The 23099-nt window shown below is 38.7% G+C and overlaps 1 protein-coding gene across 2 annotated transcripts in view; it reads right to left on the bottom strand.

Annotated features, from left to right (window-relative positions):
* The window catches only part of CTNNA2 (catenin alpha 2), a 1017322-nt gene that overhangs the window by 700563 nt on the left and 293660 nt on the right, over positions 1-23099 (bottom strand). The window lies entirely within an intron of this gene.

The raw sequence follows: 23099 nt of genomic DNA, 5'->3' as shown, positions 1-23099 counted from the left end.
TATAACTAAGTCACTTGAAGAGACACCTAGGAATCTACCCTCTGAAAATATTTTTGTAAAAGTTTAGAAAAATCGATTATCCTACAATTATAGTTAATACATTAAAAAATATCTGGCTCATAATATTCAAATAACCACATAAAATACGGAAAAACTTGAAAATTCAGCATGTGGAAGTCATTTTTTAGCATTATCAGGTATTTTAGAAGTTAAGGGGTCTCTTCATTCTTTTTTAATAAACCCTATTATCCTGAAATCTGAATAAATACCAGTTCTGAAAGTTAAAACAGTCATCCATATAACTCATGCAAATGTTAACATTTTCCACATAAAGGGATCAGTCTGGAACTTTCTATTTCATTTGAAGTATTTTCAAATATGAAAGAAGTTTACACAATTATAGAGGCAATTAACCCACCCCTATTATTCCCTTATCAAATTTAAACAAGGCCTTGGGGGACAGATTCTTTAATTGTGTGTATTGTTTCCTTCAAATGCATCTGCATTTTAAAGTTTGCATGATACCTTCTTATTCAGATAAAAATCTCCAACGTCAATGGCTCATATTTATAAACAACTTGGTAGGGATTATCAGACTGATAGGTTAAATATGTTTACTGGTCATCCAGTATTTTCTTGAAATAGACATATGGATTGTTTACACTTGGTTACATTGCCTCCTGTTTCTCCTAATTGCCATATCTTAGCTCTCTCACATCATTATCTTCTCCTTTAACAAAACAGAAAATAACACTAAGTGACAGGCACTGTTTGCACCATTTCACTTGCGTTAATTCATTTCATTCGTACAGCTACAAAGTCAGCATTACCATTATGTCCATATTACAGATGAATAAACCAAGTCCAGCAGCTCATACGAGGTAAGGCTGAGACTGAACCCAAGCAATCTCCCTTCGAAGTATCACTAGCCATTAGGTTATGCTGCCATCTTAATTACATGACATTCCTCTTATTCAATGTCAACACAAGACATAGCGGCATTAATTTCACTAATTAGAATAACCTGTTGGGATACTCTGGGCTTTACCAGGGGCAGACCTGAATGTACTGTGAGTATCCCTTACGCACAGCCTTCTGCTGGGGAAGATGAATGAAATGCAGGGGAGGTCACTGGACTGCAGTCCACTGGGGCCCCACACTCTTGTTAACGAAATAACTCCCTAATAGCTATGGACTTGACTACAAACTTCTCTTCCTTTTATCCATCTAACAAATATTTCTCCAGGAGACTGCAGAGACCACTGCAGGGCTCAGGCACACCTTTCCTACAGGTGAGGGATGGGGACTCTGGATGCCTCAGTCATCCAGGCAAGCTGTGGTCCCAATCCCCACACCATTCCCTGTTGCTGCCTTCTTGTCAAATGCCCTCCGATTTGCTACCTTCCCTTTGTACAACCTTATCAAACTGCCTCCTCAAGTCCTTAGCAAATTCTGCTTCTATCATGAAGTCCTTCTAAGCCCTTTTACCTCTTTTCCTTTTCTCCCCTCCTTTGGGACGTTTATACCACCTCATGACACATCTCCTAGATGCTGGGTGTAGAAACCACGTGGGCGGAGCCTGTACCCTCTAAAGCATTTGTGCCCTTCCATCCCAAGCACTCAGCACATACCAAACACCTGATAAATACTAACTGTATTTATTTTGGTTGAAAGAAACCTACCTACACTTGAAACCAATCTAATGACTTACAAGTTCCATAACAAAGCAAATCCTAAATTTCTGTTTTACTTTTTGAGGCTATCACATTACAAAGGAGATATTGCTTTATACAAATGTCTGTTCTATCAGTGTTTCTCTGCATCATTTTCATTATAGCGTATTGTTTTTAAAACCTTAGAAAACAAGAACCCCAAAATTCCAATTTCAGAAAAAACAGGAAAATAAATCCTAGACCAAATTGGATCCTCAATCTTTCAAAACTCAACTAGTACAAAATGTGACCCATCTGTGTATAAGAGAAACCCTTCTAATCACCATCAGTGAAGAGCTTCAGGAAAAAAAGAAAACCCTCATTAAGAAGTCAGATTCTCCATTGGAATTGATGATAAATCTTTTCATGAATGACTGCAATTTATTTTAACATACCAAATATTATCCCAGAAATATGAAAGTGACCTCTGCTTATGCAGGATTTAAAATACAACAAGATAGTACTTTAAGCCTTGGATAATATAACCAATGTGGAAATATAATTTACACATGTTAGAAAATCGACACTTCAGAATTCTTAGGGAATGGGTTTCTGGTTGCTTGACTATTTATAGTTCAATTAGTCCCTTTCCCTCCAGGTCAGCAAAACGTAGTATTATCTTCCATGTATGAGGGCCATTGCTGTAAATTTTCTTTCTGGTTTTTCTGCCAAAAACTAGAAGTCTGGGCTCATTGTATACTGACCCTAGAAGTGACTTTCTGAAATAAATTTCTGTCGATTCATTTCAACTCTAAGCTGCCAAAGGGCACCCTTCTTGCTGAAAGTAACAGAGTTCTTAACACAGTGTGGAGCCCACCATGGGGTTTCAGAACACAGTGTCTGGCATGTTATCAGCTTGTTGTCGGATAACACGCCTCTATCTTATAACTTCCTCTCTGAAAGGAAAAGCAAGAGGGGTTCTGGCTAATTGAAGTTTTGGTGTATTTAATATTGGACTATACCACGCATTTATCTTGATTTCTTTGAGATATATATTTTGCTATGTGAATTTAAGAAAAATACTGTTTGAAAAAAAAAAATCTCTCTTGCCAAAGTAATAGAGTCAGTTTTCAGTTCAAAGTAACAGACTCATAGGTCAGGCCTCAGAGTAATTAACACAGCAAGCCAAGGGTCTCCAAATGCTTCTACTATTGGGAAGTGTTCTTGATCATTCCTCTCATTTGGTGTTGAATATGATATGGAGTGGCTTTTATCACTGGCAACAGCACACGCTTTCATAGGGTGAAGTTCAGAGGCGTGGCTCTAGTTCCCATTTGGGCTTTCATTCGTAATGTGAATTTCAGCACATTAACCTCTCTGCATCTCAGTTGCCATCTGGGAGGAGACGGCATTAGACTGGATCGATGCAGAAGGCTCTGACCATTCTGATGATGCTTGATTTTTATTCCCTTTCTGTGTCATGGATTTCCCTTTGCCTAGAATATCCTTTCCTACTTTTATACCTAACTCCTTTGAAAATCAGCCCAAACATCACCTTTCCCTATACCATTCTACCTCTAATTCCCTAGGTTTAATTTAATAGCCCTTTTTTTTTCCTGCTTCCATAGCAACAGGAAACATAGCTGTGTGCAGCTCTGTCCCAGTGTCCGTCATACAACAGAGGCATCATTGGATCACTCGTGAGTCTGCCTAATAGAATGTCTTGACCATTGGGTTTGTGATGCCCAGCACTGTAAAGGGACATACCAAGCACTCAACTAAACATCTGCTGAATAAATGAATTTCTCTAAAATCCGAGAGCGCAGGGCTTATGACTCATTTGTCTTCATCTCCAGGACCTAGCAGGGTACTTGGCATCTATCAGTTACTCAAAGAAATAAACTGATATAATTTAATAAACAAGTTAAGTGCTCACTGATTTGAAGTGGAAAGCTAAACTGTCATATAAAAACAAAGAGACAGAGACATGAACACATTGAATACACGAGATGCCAACTACATAGAAAAAGAACATTAAAACCTTCAAATGGAAACATACTGGAAAGATTTACATCAAATGTTAAAAGCAGTGTTGGGTGATGAAACAATATAGCATTTTTTTCCCTACCCTGGTTAATTGTATATTTTCCAATACAGGGAGTATGTATTACTTTCAAGATTCAAATGATTTAAAAAAAAAACAATACCTTTATTTTTGAGAAAAAGTGAAAGTACTAAGTGACATCATTTGACCTTTGCTCTTCTGAGAATTGCAATATACATGCCTACAAGCAAATGTTGGTACATAAAACAGGGTGCCTTGAATAAAATGCAGTCGTGGACTGTCTTTAAAGAATACTTAAAGGCTGAATGAAACGGTTATAACAAATGCTGTCACTATGTATGGAGGGCACAGTCTGAGCCCCTTTTCTCCTTCTTTGTTTATTGAACATGACAGTTTCTTATGATTAATGCATATACATAATTTGAAGTGCTTTACTTTTCTATGCCAGAATTTTCTTCACACACTTAAGTCGTTGGTATATTTCAAATGTGGGCTCCTGGATTTCCATGTTTGGCCCTTTGTTGCAATCACTGTCAAGCTTAAGTTTCCAGGTTTCCCCTCAATTCTTTGCAGTCTCTGATTTCTGCACCATGACCCAATGTTAGTAGTTCCACACTATATCAGGAGTGACCCAGTGGCCTGTGTAACCAGTTTTCAGCTTTTGAAAGCGGAAATGGAAAGGGCAGACATCCTGTTTGAATAAACACCTTATAAGCCCAAATTCCTCTCTGAATATATGTTGGGTACTTATGACTTATTGACTAAATAAATAAAGTATTCAATTCCCTGGTTTTGCATAGTAAATGAAATACTAATCAACATTTTCATTCAGAAACACTGGCTACATCCAATAGCTTTTTTCAAGGTGTTAGGACAACGTCTGTGAATGAAGTGATTAAACTGGGTGGTATTTGAGGGTAGGGTCTGTGTTTGTCTTGTTACCAGTGGCCCTTCCTGTACCCATCCCAGTGCCTGGCAACTAAAGGAGTTTCAATAAATATTGATTGAGGATGGGGGTATTTCAAAACCTCCCCTTTGTTTATGTCCCTATGAGTTGTTTCCTCTATTTTAAGCAACTTTAGGGTACAGCATTCTAATTTAAAAACAGATATATGGAAAGAAAACTGGTATATTATTAGTTAATTGGTGAATCTATTCTCAAAAATATCCAATCCTTAGGCATTCTACACCAGAATTAATATAAGCTATACAATGCATTTTATCACCTATCTTTAAGCATATTATATAGTAATTACACCAGAATTACCGATTTTTAGAATCTCCACATGCCTTGTGGCAGAGGCTACCAGTTGCCTAACCAATAACCATTCTCGAGCTCTTCTTCATTTATAAAGCCCCAAGATGGTTTGCAGCAGCAGTGCCCAGCTAAAAACATTACACCTATCTTTATTTTCAGCTTTCTTTATAGAGAGGGATGGCCAATGTGCAGCAAAAGCATTAGAGAGTGTTTTGGGGAAACTCTGAAGGGCAGGTACTGAGCTGACAAGCATTCTTTTGCTTTTCCTTCCTGGAATGAGGCTAAGATAGCTAAAGCAGGGTCTATGAGACCCTGCAGAGTACCAAGTCAGCGCAAAAAAGAGCTGAGAGATGGGAGGAGCCTGGGGCACCAACAACATCACAAAGTCATCAAGAGCATGTCTGTCACAGGACTTCTTTTTTATGCAAAATACAAATAAACATCTAACTTTTTGAAGCCATTGTCCTTTGCTCTTGTTAGCCCCTGAATGGGGTGATTTTGCTGAAGAATCCAGACTCTTTTTCAACTTCTTCCTCTGAAAAGGTGTTTTATGAGCTGTGTGTTTTGAGTGACTTCCCAAACGCCAAGCTCAATGAAGCCATATGTAGGTCCATAAATGGAACTTCGTGCTCTCAATGTAGAAAGTGAACCAGTCCATACGGGGTTTATCCTTTCCACAATGTGTCTCATATGATTTTCCTCCATGCAAGGATAGAATGTAGAACACAAACAGGATTTGTAGCCAGACAGATAGGGATCCTAATTAATCCCAACTCCACCACTTAGTGGGGATAATAACTGCCTCTCTGGGTTGGTGACTCAGGCAAAATGTAGCTCAGTGTATGGGAACAATAAATGGTGGGCATGATCAGGTATGTTATGCCAGGACCCCTCACTTGGCATTTGTTCCCAACATCAGGGGTACTTGCCCCCCTGGCAGAATCAAACCATTTTAGGATTCAGGGCTCACTGTATTGTATCTCTGCTGCTTTCAGTATTACCTTCTACAATCATGCTTTCCCTTTGGTTTTCTTTGTGAAAACTGAGAACAACCCCTTAACAAAACAAAATCTAGAATTTCACTGTGGGAGGCTTGACGAATCACCTTGCACTTGACTTGGGGTCCATGGGTCTGACGACTTAGAGCAGCACAGCCACCGACTAGATGTGAGACCTCTGGGCAAACCGCAGCCTTCTTGACTCTAGGTTTCCTGGTCTGGTAGAGTCTGGATTCAGTCTGCATGGATCTGAATCCTAGCACAGGCACTTGCCAGCCACGTGACACTGGGCAAGGCAGGGACCCTCTCCAATGCTCAACATCCTCAAATGTGGGATTCCATTGATAACAGCCCCTCATATTGTTGAGTTGATGATTACATGAGATAATTGATATAAAGAACTTATGCCTGGAACATAGGTACTAAATAAAGATGTTATGGTTGTTCTTATTACTGTTTTATTATTAATTCCAACATGAGAAGTTGGACTGTAGGATCTCTAAGAACTTCTACAGCTCTTTTTAAAAAGTACTTTTCTCTTCTTGTACTACTTCCCTGGCTTAAGAATAGACACCATCCAGTACTCACTACCTGTACACCCCAAGGCATCCTTACTCAGTGGGAGTCCTACTACTTGTGGATCAATTTCATTAGTGAGATTTATGCATCATTTATTGTGAGGTAGCAGTCTCAGTGTCTCAAGACAGGTCCCAGAGTGCAGTCAACCACCCGGAATAGAAGTAATGACTGCTGCTGGACTCTTCTGCACAGCCAGAGCAAAACAGGAATGGCAGAGATAGTGGCCAGATGCGGGATTGATGTAATCTGTTCTGAGATGGTAGTAATGTGTAAGACCACACTGAAAGGCCAACTTTCAAATACAGGCTATAGGAATACAAAAGCTGTTATGGAGAAACAGGCTAACCAAATAGGGGATGTTAATTTTTGAATAATGTTGTAAAAAAAAAAAAAAAATGGGTCTAGAAGCCAAACCTGAGAACAATGCTGGGATCTGCAGGAGTCATGTAAAATGGACCTGGCAACTACCCAGTTGGTTAGAAACACAGAAGCTCAGAGCTGCTGGTCCATATATATGTCCCTCAGGAGGCTTGCTGTGGCTTCTGAAGTCCTTACTATAAGGATCACTCCTTTGGGATAAATCACTTCCAAAAATGCAAATATGTAGCTTACGAGGAATACCCTGTAACACGTATCAAATTAACACACATTTGTTTATCTCCTCATCAAATGTCCCCTCAATGGAAGAGTTCTGAGAATAAAGCAGGGAAGCATAGATTTTGAACAAAGAAAATACAGTGAAGATGGCAGAAGAGGTGAGAAACAGGACACAGGATGTTTAAATAGGCAGGTAAGAGCGAGAGAGCTCCAAGTCCTTGTATAAATAGCCTAGACATAATTAAAATCCACTCGAAGTACATATGATCGCATATTTATAGGCACCAGACTTTTTATAGAACAGTGAGTGTGACTGTTCCAATTATTCTTAGTCCATGGGATCCCATACAAAGGTTACAATGGGAACTCTGTCAAAGGTTGGAGATTAGACCATTGAACAACCTCATTGCTCCTGGAGAAAAAAATAAATAAACATTACATTGCTAGTAGGCCAGTGAAATTTGTGCAGCCACAACTGACGTTTCAACTCTTTGCAGTGTACATAACCCTGAGTTTTAAGGCTTTCAGAAGTAGCATGCTTGTTTGGGGGATCAGCTCAAATAAAAGATTCCTCTAAATTTTGCCACTTAATGATCTTACTTTCTTGGTAAGTAAGTTGCTTAAAGATCAAAGTGGCAGTGATGGGATTAGACTTCAGGGTTATCTATCTGGTATAATGGCTCATTAATAAAGAAGTAAACCCTCTGCATGAAACACAGCTGTGTCATTCCAAGTTAATAAGCCTTCTCTGTGCATTGTCTGTCCATCCACTACTGTGTAGGTAGGAGTTTCTCTTTTTTCTTTTTTTAATTTTTTATTGGAGTATAGTTGATTTACAGTGTTGTGCTAGTTTCTGGTGTACAGCAAAGTGAATCAGTTAAACATATACATATATCCACTCATGTTTTTTTAGATTCTTTTCCCATATAGGCCATTGCAGAGTATTGAGTAGAGTCCCCTGCGCTATACAGCATGTTCTTATTAGTTATCTATTTTATATATAGTAGTGTGTATATGTCAGTCCCAATCTCCCAATTTATCCCTCACCCCATCCCCAATAACCATGTTTGTCTTCTATATCTGTGACTCTACTTCCGTTTTCTAAATAAGCTCATTTGTACCCTTTTTTCTGATTCCACATGTAAGCGATATCATAATGATATTTGTCTTTCTCTGTCTGATTTACTTAACTCAATACAACAATCTCTAGGTCCATCCATGTTGCTGCAAATGGCATTCTTTTGTGTTTTTTTTATGGCTGAGTAATGTTCCATTGTATATATGTACCACATCTTCTTTATCCATTCCTCTGTTGATGGACATTTAGATTGCTTCCATGTCCTGGCTATTGTAAACAGTGCTGCAATGAACACTGGGGTGTATGTATCTTTTCGAATTATGGTTTTCTCCAGGTATGTGCCTAGGAGTGGGGTTGCTGGGTCACATGGTAGTTCTATTTTTAGTTTTTTAAGGAACCTCCATACTGTTCTCCATAGTGGCTATACCAACTTACATTCCCACCAATAGCGTAGGAGGGTTCCAGTTTGAGTTTCTTATCAGACTACACATTTTGTATGAAAATAACACAGGGTGTTCATTTGGGGTCTGGGGGCTCAGACATAACGAATATTTATCATACTGCTAAGATTAATAAGAGTCACCATATGCACAGAGTGTGAGATTCTTGCACACAGAGATGTGTGTGTGTTTGACACTGAGTCCTGTCTTTCAGCACCGTAGAAAGACCCGCCCTAGGTTGGAAATTAGTTCTCTCTTCTTTGAATATATTAGTGCTTTATCTTCACTTCTCCAATAGCAGGGTTTTATAAAACATCTCTTTTCTCCTCTAACAGACTGCAAGCAGCTTGGGGACCAATCTTTGGATGCCTTGCAAAAAGTAGGTGCTCAGTAAATGAATGAGTGCAAAAGACTCACATAACAGTTGGCTGACCTGGGCCACTGCATGTTTCTTCAGAGTTGGAGATGGATTTTCTTGCTTTGATTCCAAACCTTGGAGCCTGAGGGTCATAGCCTAGAGAGTTGTTCACTGAGCTAAACTGGGATTAACCCTGGAACGCTGGCCCAACTGGTAAGGTGCTCTAAAGAAGCATACTTGCCTTATAGACCACTTAAGCATATTAACAGAAGTCAGAGAGGAAGAAATTTTCCTCTACCCTTCTAGGTTCTTCTGGCTGGTCTAGGAATTAAGTTGACATGAGACAATTAACAGGAGATAATCAAACAAAAGTTTAATAACATGTATACATGGGAGAGACACAGGAAAACTGAGTAACTCACCAAAATAGCCAAAACCCTCACTTTAAATGCCTTCTTCAACAAAGGACAAAAAGGATGTTGGGAGTAGTGGTCTGGGACTTCAAAAGGGATGAAAGAAATTCACATGGAGATGGAAAAGCAAATGTTTGGTAAACAAATGTTGGCTGGGTCATGCAGAGACAATGGGACATGGAGTGGATCTGATCTGTAGACCCACATTTCCCCCATGACACCTAGCCCATATTCTTTACTGATACCTCTGGTGACAGCTCTGTTCCAGAAACAGGTCCTCTATCTAAGTTCTTTTAGGTAGTTAAGGGGAAGGTCAAAGTTTCTTCCTGAGTCTTTTGAGCCTTGATTGTTTTCAGCTCGAAATAATTTGCACACATAAGGCTCAATTTGGAATCAGATGCTACAGGTACTTCAAATATATAGATTCTACAATTCATCAGGCACTCCACATACTCAGACACAAACAAATTGGTTCTGTGCCTTGAATTTTTGTTTCAAAAAATACTAACGAGGGCTTCCCTGGTGGCGCAGTGGTTGAGAATCTGCCTGCTAATGCAGGGGACACGGGTTCGAGCCCTGGTCTGGGAGGATCCCACATGCCGTGGAGCGGCTGGGCCCATGAGCCACAACTACTGAGCCTGCACGTCTGGAGCCTGTGCTCCGCAACAAGAGAGGCCACGACAGTGAGAGGCCCGCACACTGCAATGAAGAGCGGCCCCCGCTTGCCACAACTAGAGAAAGCCCTCACACAGAAATGAAGACCCAACACAGCCAAAAATTTTTTAAAAATAAAAGAAAAATAAAAGAAGGCTCAACATTTAAAAAAAATACTAATGAAAAATAACAAATTGTATTGTTTAAGAAGTCTTATCAGCTTAGTAAAACTCCATTGATTCTGTGTTCCAAATCCTGTAATATAACTAAGAGCTCAGGCTGGGCCTCTGGTTTTCCACTGCTCCAGGTAATATGATTATGTTGGACTCCAGGGCTCTCCACCTATCAATGTCAATCTTCCTGGACTGCTCCATGACATCCTTTATCAGTGAGAGCCTCCTGGTCTTTTATGCAAAAGCCTTACAGAACCAAAGGTTTTATTACATTAATATGTTTCTCACTAGTTCAACCTTATCTACTTATTCACCTTAGCTTTAAAACCCAATTAAAATCTAATTTATCTGATCTTTGGATTCTGAACACTATTTGGCAATGAATCTAACAGCCTTGTAGTAACTACATTATACACGTTGTGCCTTAAGGTGTTCTAGACAATACTTTAAAAAAAATTGGCAAGTGCCATTTGAAGCTACAGCAATCTCTTTGAGGCTGCCTCCATCTCATTTGAAGAACAAATGCTTTGTCCTTATGCAAAAAGTATATAGTATGATTTTATACCTGTGATTTTACTTATAAGTCATCTGCATAAATGTGAATAGATCATTGCTTTTCTTAAATTTTGATTCACTTTTTAAAAATCTCAGATAATAAAATCTCCTGACAGCTACAAATCCCTCCAACACATACATACACAACACACACACACACGGAAGTGTTTTAAAATCTTCCGAATTGTGGATATACTTATACGTAATGTTACACTGAGAAAACTCTTTATTTAGAATGTCAGTCCAAAAAAACCCACACTGCTGTGTTTCTGATACTCCATTTTCTTAAGCTGTGAAAAAAAATCATGTAATGTTGACATTAATTCAGTTCTTTAAAATCCAGCTCTAACATGTACTTTTATTCATATCATTGATTAAATGATAAATGATAAAATGTATACAAACAGAGGGATCCTGTTACTTAAGCACTCTACACAGTGCAATTGATTTTGTATATGTATATATAGTGAAAATATACAGTGAATATACATAGTGAAATAAACGATATATACACAGTGACTATACACAGCGAAACAGATGATATATATTAGTGAATATACACAGTGGAATAGATGGCAGTGAGGAGATTCCCCACCCCCTCTTACTTCCCAGCTCCTCCTTGGTTGGTAAGAGGGAACACAATGCGGGCACTACCATTCATGAGAGCCAAACACTATTCTAGGCATTTGTACATACATTGATCTTATTTAACACAATAATCCTGGGAAGTAGGTATTATACCAATAAAATCTGAGTAAGAAACATGCGAAAATATGACTTAAAAACAGGGTAAAAACATTGGGGTTTGCTCAATGTCTTATGACTTACAATTCCATCTGGTAATAGGCTACTGAATGAAACTCAAAAGACATGAGGAATAACCACAGAAGTAAATGCAAATATCTTCTCCATCAGTTCCTCAAACGTGATCTCAGGTAGAACCTGGATGGGTCATTAAGTACCCCTGATTCACTCAGAGCAAAATGCAGTCCCCTTTTAATTCTCTTTGAAGTTTTCTGATTAGATGGAGAATAAAGTCTAGCTGCTAACTGGTTACTTGAAGCCTCTCCAGTCTTTGCTAATCTTTCTTTTTAACAGTAGGAGCAGGCCTCAGTCGGCAGGCGGACTCTCAACCGCTGCGCCACCAGGGAAGCCCTCTGCTTCGTATTTATTTTCACTGTATTTATTTTTGTGGTTACCTTGCACTTGATGATAAATGATAGTGATGTTCTTTTGAAAGCATAGTAACATACCATTAACCTTATAATTACATATGATTTTAAAAGTGAAGAATTTTAGAGAAATATCAAATAATAGGAGGTATGTGAAGACAGGGCAAGACATCATCAGAGTGAAAACATGGAAGATTGGGGGCAGCACACGAAGAACACTGAGTGAAACACCAGATTGCCTTCCAGGTCGTGTACACCGGCCCAAGCTTACAAGCAGCTTGTTTTCTCAAATTTCATTTCTGAGCTTGTTATTTGGAGTGCTGGCAGTGGCTTCCTTTTGAACAGTGCTATATGTCATTGTTAGTTTTTGCAGCCAGGCCAGAAAGCCCTAACAGAGTAGAGCCGAAGTGGCATACATTTGAAAGAAAAGTGGAGTTTTAAAATACAATGCAGCCTAATACTATGAGGCTGCTGATAATTAGGCAGAACTGATAACAAACTGAATAAAGAATATCTTCACACTCATCCTGAATGCGTGTTTGGGGTGGAGATCTGATTTAATGGAGAGAGGGAGGAGAGATCATGAAAACACCTCTAAAGGTCAGTGGCATAATTTGCTTTGTCTCAAAATGATAGGGCCAAGACTTAGCAACCAGGATAATCAAAGTGTCTCCTTAGTGGCTTTTCTTTAGCTCATATAAGGAACAAATGTGTGCATAATGTGGCAGACGAGGGAAAAAGGTGAGTATTGTGAGGATAAGAAAGAGAAATAAAATCTAATGGATTTTAAGTGCAGGGCTCTTCACCAGCACAGCCCCCTCCAAAACTCTGTATCTAACGTTTATTCATCTTTTTGTATTCTTTCTTTAAACAATGACCCCTGATAAAGTTAATTTCTATATTAGAACCTACAAAATGGAGGCTGCCCCTGTGCCCTGGCCCACATCACAAATCTATACCTGTTAGCCTACACTTATGGGAAACACCTGTCAAGGAAACCTCAAATGCACCAATCACAGTCCTGCAACTAATCTCTCGAGCTCTCCTTACCCTAGAAAGCAGAACCTGCTCACCTTCTAAGGAAATCCCCGACCTCCCAACCCATCATGCTCTGCTTCCATGTTGCCTCTTATAACCTCTGAAAAGTCTCCACTGCTTACGAGGCACTGTACTGCCCCAACCCGTGGACTGTTCTCGCTTGAATAAAGGATATCAGACCCGTTACTAAATTGTTTTAGTTTTGCCATGTGATGCCTCCAAACTGTAGAAACTTCAGACATCTACCCTTAGAGATACTGTGAGACTTCCTAACACAACAAGCCAGAGGTAGAAAGATGAATGAAGATGAAGGACATGGTTATGTCAGTGTCCAAAAGAAGTAAGTTTCCTAAAGGATGATTCTGGGACCTAAGTCTACTGTGTGTGTGGTGATGGGGAGGGTGGGGGGAGGCCCCACACCAACAAACAATGTTCTAGACACCATCTGGATGTCCTATAATTCAACTCAATTCTGACACCCTCTACCCAGAGACAGCATCAGATCCCACAGGTTAAGGGTTCAGTCTCACAAGGTTGCCAGTTTTGTTATAAAAGGATTGAACTCAGAAACAGCCAGATGAAAGAGGTACATAGGGTAAGGTGTGCAGAAAGTGCAGGGAGTTTCCATACCCTCTCTGAGTGGGTCACTGCCCCAGCACCTCCACATGTTCACCGACTCAGAAGCTCTCCAAACCATGCATGACCTTTTGGGTATTTCTGAAGGCTTCGTTACAAGGCATGATTGGTTAAATCATTGGCTGCTGGTGATTGAACTCAGTCTCCAGCCCTTCTCCTCACTCCGGAGGTTAGGGGATAGGAACTGAAAATTCCACCCTTCAATCACAGGATTGGCTCCCATCCTTAGGTGAGTTCCCCCAATTGCCTCATTAACACAACAAAAGACACCTTTTCAGGATCTCTTCACTTAGGAAATTCCAAGGGTTTTAGGAGCTCTGTGCCAGAAACAGGGATGAAGACTAAATATATATATGGTATTATAAATCACAGTGTAATGTCTCCGTAAACAAAATTAAGGATGTTGAAAACTGAGACAAATGAAGATGCTGGGAAAGAGATGGAGTCTTGGAGTTCCTGAGACGGCCACTAGGTGGTGCCAGAACAGGGGTCGGTAAGAATGCCAGGTGGGCACAGGGATGCAGGAGGCAGTGATGCTGAAGACAGGAAGAGGGAAAGGGCATGGGGAGTAGTATATAATTCCGTTCCGATATGGTACATTCAGGGAGTGGGTTCAGAACTGGTGGATTTCAGTATTCCTCCTTTCAGCAGCAAAGCAAATGAAATAATACTGTAAACTCTAGATCAACCTTAGAAGCTCTCTGTCATCAAGACATTCACCACTGAAACTGCTTTGGTGACAGAGGGAGAAGAACACCCCAGCATGGGGAAAAACTTAAAAGAAAACCTTCAGAAATACTGAGGAAACGTGCTGCCTTAGAAAGGAAAAGAGATTCAAACAAATGTATTCTTTGCATTTAGAATACACTGAATAGAGTATATTGTTCTTGTAAACATTTTGAATCCAATGTCTTATTAGAAATCCTGTACCAAATTAAAATAACCCTCCTATTTTATTTATTAAATCTCTCTTCACTGCCACTGTACAGCGTCAGCATGCAGATCACTTAATTAGGCAGGGAACAGTTACAGCATGCAAGTCTGCCCTCTTCTGGGCATTTCCTTGGAAAGTCTAAAGAACTGTGACTTGCATTAATTTTTACCTCAACAATTCTGTAAATAAACAAACCTACAAAGAAAAAATGCTATTCTAAAAGGAAATCTCTGTAAGGCACAAGAACAAAAGATGCATTATTTATCAGGGCCAGTCGTTTTCAATATCCTTTGAAAAATAATCAACAAAACCAAAAACATTTTAGAAAGGCAATTTTCAAAAGGTGGTCACTTCCCACTCCAGAAAGACTTATGTACTAGTCTCATGTATAGTTTTTTGTATAACTAGAAGGGACACGTATTCTTCAATTTCAAAGATATGTGAAGTTCAGAATTTCACTAGGGCATTGGACAAGGAGGGCCACACTGGGCTGAACATAAGATCAGCTAAATCCAGGACTCTAAAAATAAATGATGGACTCTTTTCGAGGAGGCAGTATAACAGGAGTGTGTTATGAAATGGGATAAAATGTTAACAGGCAAATCTGAGTATATAGAGTTGTTCTTTGTACATTTTTTTCTTTTTCTTTTCTTTTTTGGCAGCTTTTTGTAAATTTGAAATTATTTGCAAAGAAAAAAAAAAGTCGACAAAAAGAGATAATACAGGCTCTGGGGAAGACCAGAGTCTAAATTGTGGTTCTGCCTCCATGTTACTTCGGACAAGACATTTAACTTCTCTGGGTCTCTGCTTCCTCATCTCTAAAACAAAGATAATAATGGTTTTGCCTAATAGGGCTGTTAGCAAAATTAAAAGAAGTAGCAGGTAAAAAGCACCTAACACTATGGCTGGTATAGAATAGCCTGTCAATCATGTGGTGGTTGTTATTGTTATTTTCATTATTGTTATTATGAACTGGGGAAGAAGATTAATTTCCACCAAGCAGATGTGCTAACTCAGCTCCTTGTCTCTGGCAAACATTAAACCAATACAGGAAGCATCAATGCATGACTTGTTAAGAATCTATGCAACCCATAATCTCATCCAAATAATGCTGGAGGCTTTTTATACATTCATCTTAAAACACTCCTTAGGCCCACGATTCCAAACTTTATACTCATCTTCTAACGTGAAATGTTGTTGCATTTATTATAAACCTTTTTTCAGTACCAGTAAGTATCTTTAGAACACAGGATAGGATTTAAACCATTAGGCTGGATCCTTTCATTCCACCAAAGGGTCCCGTGTTTTCCTTGGGGGGAACCAGGAAGACCTCTCCTTGATCCCCTTTATAGAATCACGTGTGCTGGTGTCTAACTCGGAGCTGCAGAGACTGGACTAGGCTTTCACCAGGGAAGCAGCAGCCAGTCCCCTGAGCCATGCGCCCTCCTACTTGAGAAGCTTAAGGGATTGTGGGCAGTAGGACCTTCCTTTGAAATGATGTAAGGAGAATGGGTTTGGAATTCCGGAAGACCTGGGTTTAAACTGAAGTCCCATCTGTAACACATCTTGTGACTCCAATCAAATTAACTTATTTGAGCATCTATTTCCTCCTCTGTAAAGTTGGGACAATGTCTTAGTCTGGGCTGCTTTAACAGAGTGGCTTAGAAGCAAAGGAAATTTATTTCTCACAGTTCTGGAGGCAGGAAGTCTTGAGATCAGGGTGACAACATGGCCAAGTCCTGGGGAGGGCCCTCCAGGCTGCAGACTACTGCCTTCTCATGTTCTCACATGGCAGAGAGCAGAGAGAGGAAAAAGCCCTCCCTTGTCTCTTACAAGGGCACTAATTCTACTTATGAGGGCTCCACTCCCATGACCTTATGGAATCCTAATTACCTCCCAAAGTCTCCACCTCCTAATACCATCACACTGGGAGAGGGGTTATAAGGTTTAAACATATGAATTTTGGGGGGTTACAAACATTCATTCCATAACAGACAACTCAACAATTTGGCAGAGTTTCAGGGTTAAAGATAATATATGGTTTCTAAAGTAAGCATAGTGATACTGTTATTAGTGTATTGCTATTGTTGATATCAGAAAGTCAAACCATCAGGCCACATTTATTTTCATCTTCTTAATTCAAACCCACTTAAAGTCAGAGAAAGTAGATTTTTTTTTTAAATGTTTTTGTCAATAGGTAAAATGAAAATAGTTCAAGACTATTTTTTAGGTTTGGGGTATAGATATATATAATGTTAAAGTTAGACCTTAGAATTTATGTAGCCTTGCTTTCTCATTTTATAGATTAAATAAAGTATTTGTCAAAATTTACAGTCAACTTCAGACCTGAACCTAAAACACAAACCTCTTTTTTTCATTGTGGTGTACTTTCTACTACTTCATATGACTTTCTTAAATTTTATTTTATATTTATTTTATATTACTGATCTTTAAATGCTTCACATACAATGTTATTTGGAGATGGGTTCAAGCTGTCATAATTCTCATAAGACATTAAAGAACTAAAACACATAAAGTGTTAATACAGATAAACAAAGTACAAAAACATTTTAAACATGCTTAAAAGTCAGTGGGCTGGGGGATCATGAAAAGAATAGGGGCTGCAGAATCCCAAAACCTGGGTTTGAATTTCAGTCTCATTGTTTAGGCTAACGGCTTAACTTCCATGAGATTCAGTTTTTTCATTTAGAAAATGAAGATAAAAATCCCAATCTAAAGTGTTCTCAGGAAGGTTGACTGTGGTAACATGTAACATTTTCAGCACATAGTATGTAATAAATGTGAGCTCCATCACCCCACTCTTTTTTTCTATCATGCCTATGAATCTCTATGCAAAGGATGTTCTATAAATACTAATGTGGTGATGGTGACGTTGGCGATGATGCTCACATGGAAACCAAAAGCCCTATTAAAGGAGAAAAGATAGCTAATTATATTATAAATAAACTAATACTTATATTAAAGATACCCACAAGCAAAAAAATCTCCAATTAGAACTAATCAAACATATATGCATGACATTATCTTTGGTAGCACAGAACTAACCTGAAATGACATGTGTGCATAAAAAGAACAAATTAATGACCCCTGAAATACACACTCTTCAGAGCTCATGGGGACCAGTGAACACTATTATAGTGGACACAGTCAAGGTCCACAGGATGAAATACGAAGTGAGATGGTAAAAACCATAGGCTGAAGACTGAGTGACTTAACTTTGTAACGCATTGTAGCTAATGAAAATTTTGATGACCTACTTTTTCAACTCTTCTATTAAAAATGGGCCTGGTTCAACTGAACATAGCTTGAGTATTCTCCAACCAGCAATTACATGAAATGCAAGTAACTCACTTTATTTACAGTCAATATTGAGAATTATTTTAATATTTCATTTGGTGTGGCTCATAGTGTCCACAGTGCACTTCAATAAATGGCCCATTTATACCAATAATTCACGCTGGAACAATATTTTTGAAACAAATATCAAAATTAAAGGTTCAACTCAATTGCTCTAGAATCAAGGAAACATGAAAAAGGAAACAAAGAATCTCACACACAAATACTTCAACATAGGTGGCTGAGAGGTGACCATGGTTAGAAGACAAAATCTTTAAGGTTTTAAGTTATGGTGTGACATATCTTCGAATGCCAAGTTCCCTCATTCATTCCCTCTTCCATAACATACAGTGTGATTTTTTCCCTGCTCCCCTTCCCTTTCATCTGTTTTTTCTCTTTTCTTCAATCCTGTTCCTTTTCTTTCAACTGAAAAACTATAATAAGGTGTAAACTGGTGCAGCCACTGTGGAGAAAGTTTCATTAAAACACTAGAAACAGAGTTGCCATATGATCCAGCAATCCCACTCCTGGGAATATATCCAGAGAAAACTATAATTCAAAAGCTACATACACCCCAATGTTCACTGCAGCACTATTTACAATAGCCAAGATATGTAAGCAACCTAAATGTCCATCAACAGATGAATGGATAAGAAGATGTGGTATATTTATGCAATGGAATATTACTCAGCCATTAAAAGAAAGAATGAAATAAAGCCATTTGCAGCAACATGGATAGACCTAGATTATCACACTAAGTGAAGTAAGCCAGAGAGAGAAAGACAAATATCATATGATATCACTTATATGTAGAATCTAAAAAAAATGATACAAATGAACTTATTTACAAAACAGGAATAGACTCACAGACATAGAAAACAAACTTATGCTTACCAAAGGGGAGCAGGGGAGAGGGATAAATTAGGAGTTTGGGATTAAAATATACACACTACTATAGATAAAATAGATAACTGACAAGGACTTACTATATAGCACAGGGGACTATACTCAATATCTTGTAATAACCTATAATAGAAGATAATGTTCAAGAAGAATATATATATATATATATATATATATATATGTATAACTGATTCACCTGAAACTATCACAACATTGTAAATCAACTGTATTTCAATAATTTTTTTTTAAAAAAACAACCCCACCCAAAAAAAAAAAAACCTGTAATAAGGCAGTACCGTTTCAGAGCAAAGGGGATCTCTGAAGGTAGAGAGTAGAGAAGGCAGTTCCAGAAGCCATTGACCCCGTGCTTTGCAGTCTGGGTGTGCAGCAGTAAGACCTCTTCCTCCTCAACCCTAAGTGGATGGGGTTCATTACCCCAGTGACCCCTGGATCCAAACCTCAGGGTCCTCAGCTCTGTAAGTTAACCTCATGAAAGAATGAGATGGGTGAGGGAGGCTAAGTGGGCAAGTCCAGACAGCATGCATATTAAATGGTGCCTTCTAGATTAGACGCAACTGTTCTAATCTAAAAGATTAGCACTGAGGAGTTTGGGCACCATATGATAGGGTAAGGAGAGAGGGACTCTGAGGGCATGTGATCTACCCAAGTTCCTCATGTCATATTTGGATTCGAAACTTTGTGAAACATTAAGCTGGTCTTGCTTACCTATGCTGCCTTTGAGGACATCTGTTTGCCCCTTTATAGGGGTCTGCCTTCCTCCCCTCTTTTGGTACTATCCTCTGAAAGGAATAACCACTACTTATCAAACTCTTGAGTAGTTTTTTTTTCTTTTTTCAAATTCCAATCCGCTGTAGACTGATTAACATTTTAAAAATTCAATGAAATTGTTGTGGTGATGTAAAAATGCTACAGAAGTAGTCTGAATGCTGACTGACAATTTTTGTATTTGTCTTATTACAAACTAGTAAAAAATAGTTTATCGACTAGTATTGGTCCTCAGATCACATTTTGAGGAGCCCTGGTCCACACCAATTATCATTAAATTCTATATTTTAAACCATACCCATTACCTACAACATGAAAATAAAAGTAATAAAGAGACAAAGTGAATTTAAATTATATAAAGCCATCACTTATCAGAGAGTTGGTTATACACAAGATCTTCTAACCACTACTAAACCCAGGCACAGTGTTGATAGAATAAATTTTCACATATTTAGGTATGGGGAAGGCATTCTGGCTTATACATGAATTTGATGCTAACTAAAACAGCCTGTTTGTGGCTTATCGAACATACATTGTACATCTGCTTTAATCATTAAAGAAAAGGGTGCACTGACCAGAAGTAAAGAATGTCTATGTTAAAAACAAAGATTAAATGCCTCCCTTCCTGAGATGCCAATGCTTTTCCTCCTTCCATGATAAGACTCCCTTCCCCGGTGCCAAGACTTGCTGTTTACATGCTTATCTGTGGTTTTCTTTGTTTTATTTTCTTGTTGTTGTTGTTGCTGTTTTTTCAATCTTGAAGGAATATATCCCTGACTTACCTAATGTTCTTTGTTCTGAGAAGATATAAAACTGCTGAAAACCATGCTTCTTTGGAGAAATTCCTTAGAGTTATTTGAGAGGCTGTCTCTTGGGCTATAGTCTTCAGTTTGGCTCAAATAAAACTCTTTTCTATTCCTATTAAAGATTGTTTATTATTTCCATTAACATTGCTTGGAGTAGCCAACAGGGTATCAAAAAACCCAGCTGAGGTTACCTGGAGTCTACCCTGGACCAGCACTTGGTAGGAAGCATGGGCCACCCCAACCCCCAGCTTCATGGCATCCTTCAGGTAGGTGCTTCAGTGAGATTTTCCTGATATCTGGATCTCCTTGTATTAAGTTGCAGTCCATGAATTTTATTTGAGCTGCTATCTTAAGACTTGGAGTCTTAAGGGTGGCACTGGTACATTTCCTAGCTAAAAAGGACCTAGGGGGAAGTTCCTAGGCAGAAGACCTAGAGGGAATTTCTAGGCAAGGGACCTAGGAGGAATTTCTAGGCAGGAAGGCCTAGAAGGAATTTTGGACTGAACTGGGTTGGCTGACCATTTTTTTTTTTTAAGTGGCTTAAAAGTGGAAAGATTTGTACTTCATTATAAAACAAAAGTAAAAGTAAGGATTGAGATGTACACACTGCTATATTTAAAATGGATAACCAAGAGAGACCTACTGTATAGCACAGGGACCTCTGCTCAGTATTATGTAACAACCTAAATGGGGAAAGAATTTGAAAAAGGATAGATACATGTATGCATATAACTGAATCAATTTGCTCTACACCTGAAACTATCACAACATTGTTAATCACCTATACTCCAATATAAAATTAAAAGTTAAAAAAAAAGCAAGTGAGAACTTGTGCTTCTAAAGCCTACCAGTACCTGGACAGGCAGCCACCCACTGGAACTTGAGCTGGCTTCGTGTACAATTGGTATGGAGCCAGGGCTGCAAGTACTTATCTAACACTAAAATGGCTGGGATCTCTTTTGACATTCTGAAACTGATTTTTCTTTTTTTTTGCATATGCAGTAAAGAAATTTGACTTAAGAAAAACTTTGTTTCAAAATTCTGACCTTGAGAGAACAAAAGTACTCCTAAGAGAAAGCTTGAAGTTACAACTATTATTATGTCCTTGAAATACAAACAAAACCCACACTGCCTGAGGCTATAGCCTTGGCTCAATTACTAGAATCTAAAACAGAAAAAAGAAAAAAAAAAGAAAGGGAAAAGAGGCCTTTTAAAACTCAAGCAGGGGGGAGGCACCTTCAAGATGGCAGAGCAGTAAGAGGTGGACATCACCTTCCTCCCAACAAATACAACAAAACTACATCTACATGAGGAACAACTCCTACAGAATACCTACTGAATGCTGGCAGAAGACCTCAGACTTCCCAAAAGTATACTTTTTAGCACTTGTTATAATTGGTGGATTTGTTTTTTTGTTTGGTTGTTCTCTTCTTTCTTTCTCTCTCTTTCTTCTTTTATTACTTTTTCATTTTTTTATTTTTAATATAGTTTTTCTATTTTAATAACTTTATTTTATTTCATTTATTTTTTCTTTCTTTTTCTCCATTTTCTTCTGAGCCATGTGGCTGACAGGGTCTTGCTGCTCTGGATGGGTGGCAGGCCTCAGCCTCTGAGGTGGGAGAGCCAAATTGAAGACATTGGTCCACCAGAGACCTCCCTGCCCCACGTAATATGAAACAGCAAAAGCTCTCCCAGAGACCTCCATCTCAACCTAAAACCCAGCTCCACTCAATGACCAGCAGGCTACAGTGCTGGATACCCCATGCGAAACAACTAGCAAGACAGGAACAAAACCCCACCAATTAGCAGAGATGCTGCCTAAAATCATAATAGGTTCACACACACCCCAAAACACACCACCAGATGTGGTCCTGCCCACCAGAAAGACAAGATCCAGCCTCGTCCACCAGAAAACAGGTACCAGTCCCCTCCACCAGGAAGCCTAAACAACCGAATGAACCAACCTTACCCACTGGGAGTGGACCCCAAAAACAACAGGAAATATGAACTTGCAGCCTGCAAAAAGGAGACCCCAAACACAGTAAGTTAAGCAAAATGAGAAAACAAAGAAATACACAGCAAATGAAGGAGCAAAATAAAAACTCACCAGACCAAACAAATGGAAAGGAAATGGGCAGTCTACCTGAAAAAGAATTCAGAGTAATGTTAGCAAAGATGATGCAAAATCTGGGAAATAGAATGGAGAAAATATAAGAAACATTTAACAAGGACCTAGAAGAACTAAAGAGCAAACAAACAATGAGAAACAACACAATAAATGAAATTAAAAATCTCTATAAGGAATCAACAGCAGAATAACTGAGGCAGAAGAACGGATAAGTGACCGGGGATATAAAATAGTGGAAATCACTGCCACAGAGCAGAATAAAGAAAATGAATGAAAAGAATTGAGGACAATTTCAGAGACCTCTGGGAAAACATTAAATGCACCAACATTCGAATTATAGGGGTCCCAGAAGAAGAACAGAAAAAAAAGGGACTGAGAAAATATTGGAGGAGATTATAGTTGAAAACTTCCCTAATATGGGTAAGGAAAAAGTTAATCAAGTCCAGGAAGAGACCCATACAAGATAAATCCAAGGAGAAACATGCCAAGACATATTAATCAAACTATCAAAAATTAAAT

Source organism: Neophocaena asiaeorientalis, unplaced genomic scaffold (assembly GCF_003031525.2).
Source record: "Neophocaena asiaeorientalis asiaeorientalis breed wild unplaced genomic scaffold, Neophocaena_asiaeorientalis_V1.1 scaffold255, whole genome shotgun sequence".
In the NCBI taxonomy this organism is placed as follows: domain Eukaryota; kingdom Metazoa; phylum Chordata; class Mammalia; order Artiodactyla; family Phocoenidae; genus Neophocaena; species Neophocaena asiaeorientalis.
The sequence above is the reverse complement of the archived record's forward strand: the minus strand, read 5'-3'. Positions and strand labels throughout refer to the sequence as shown.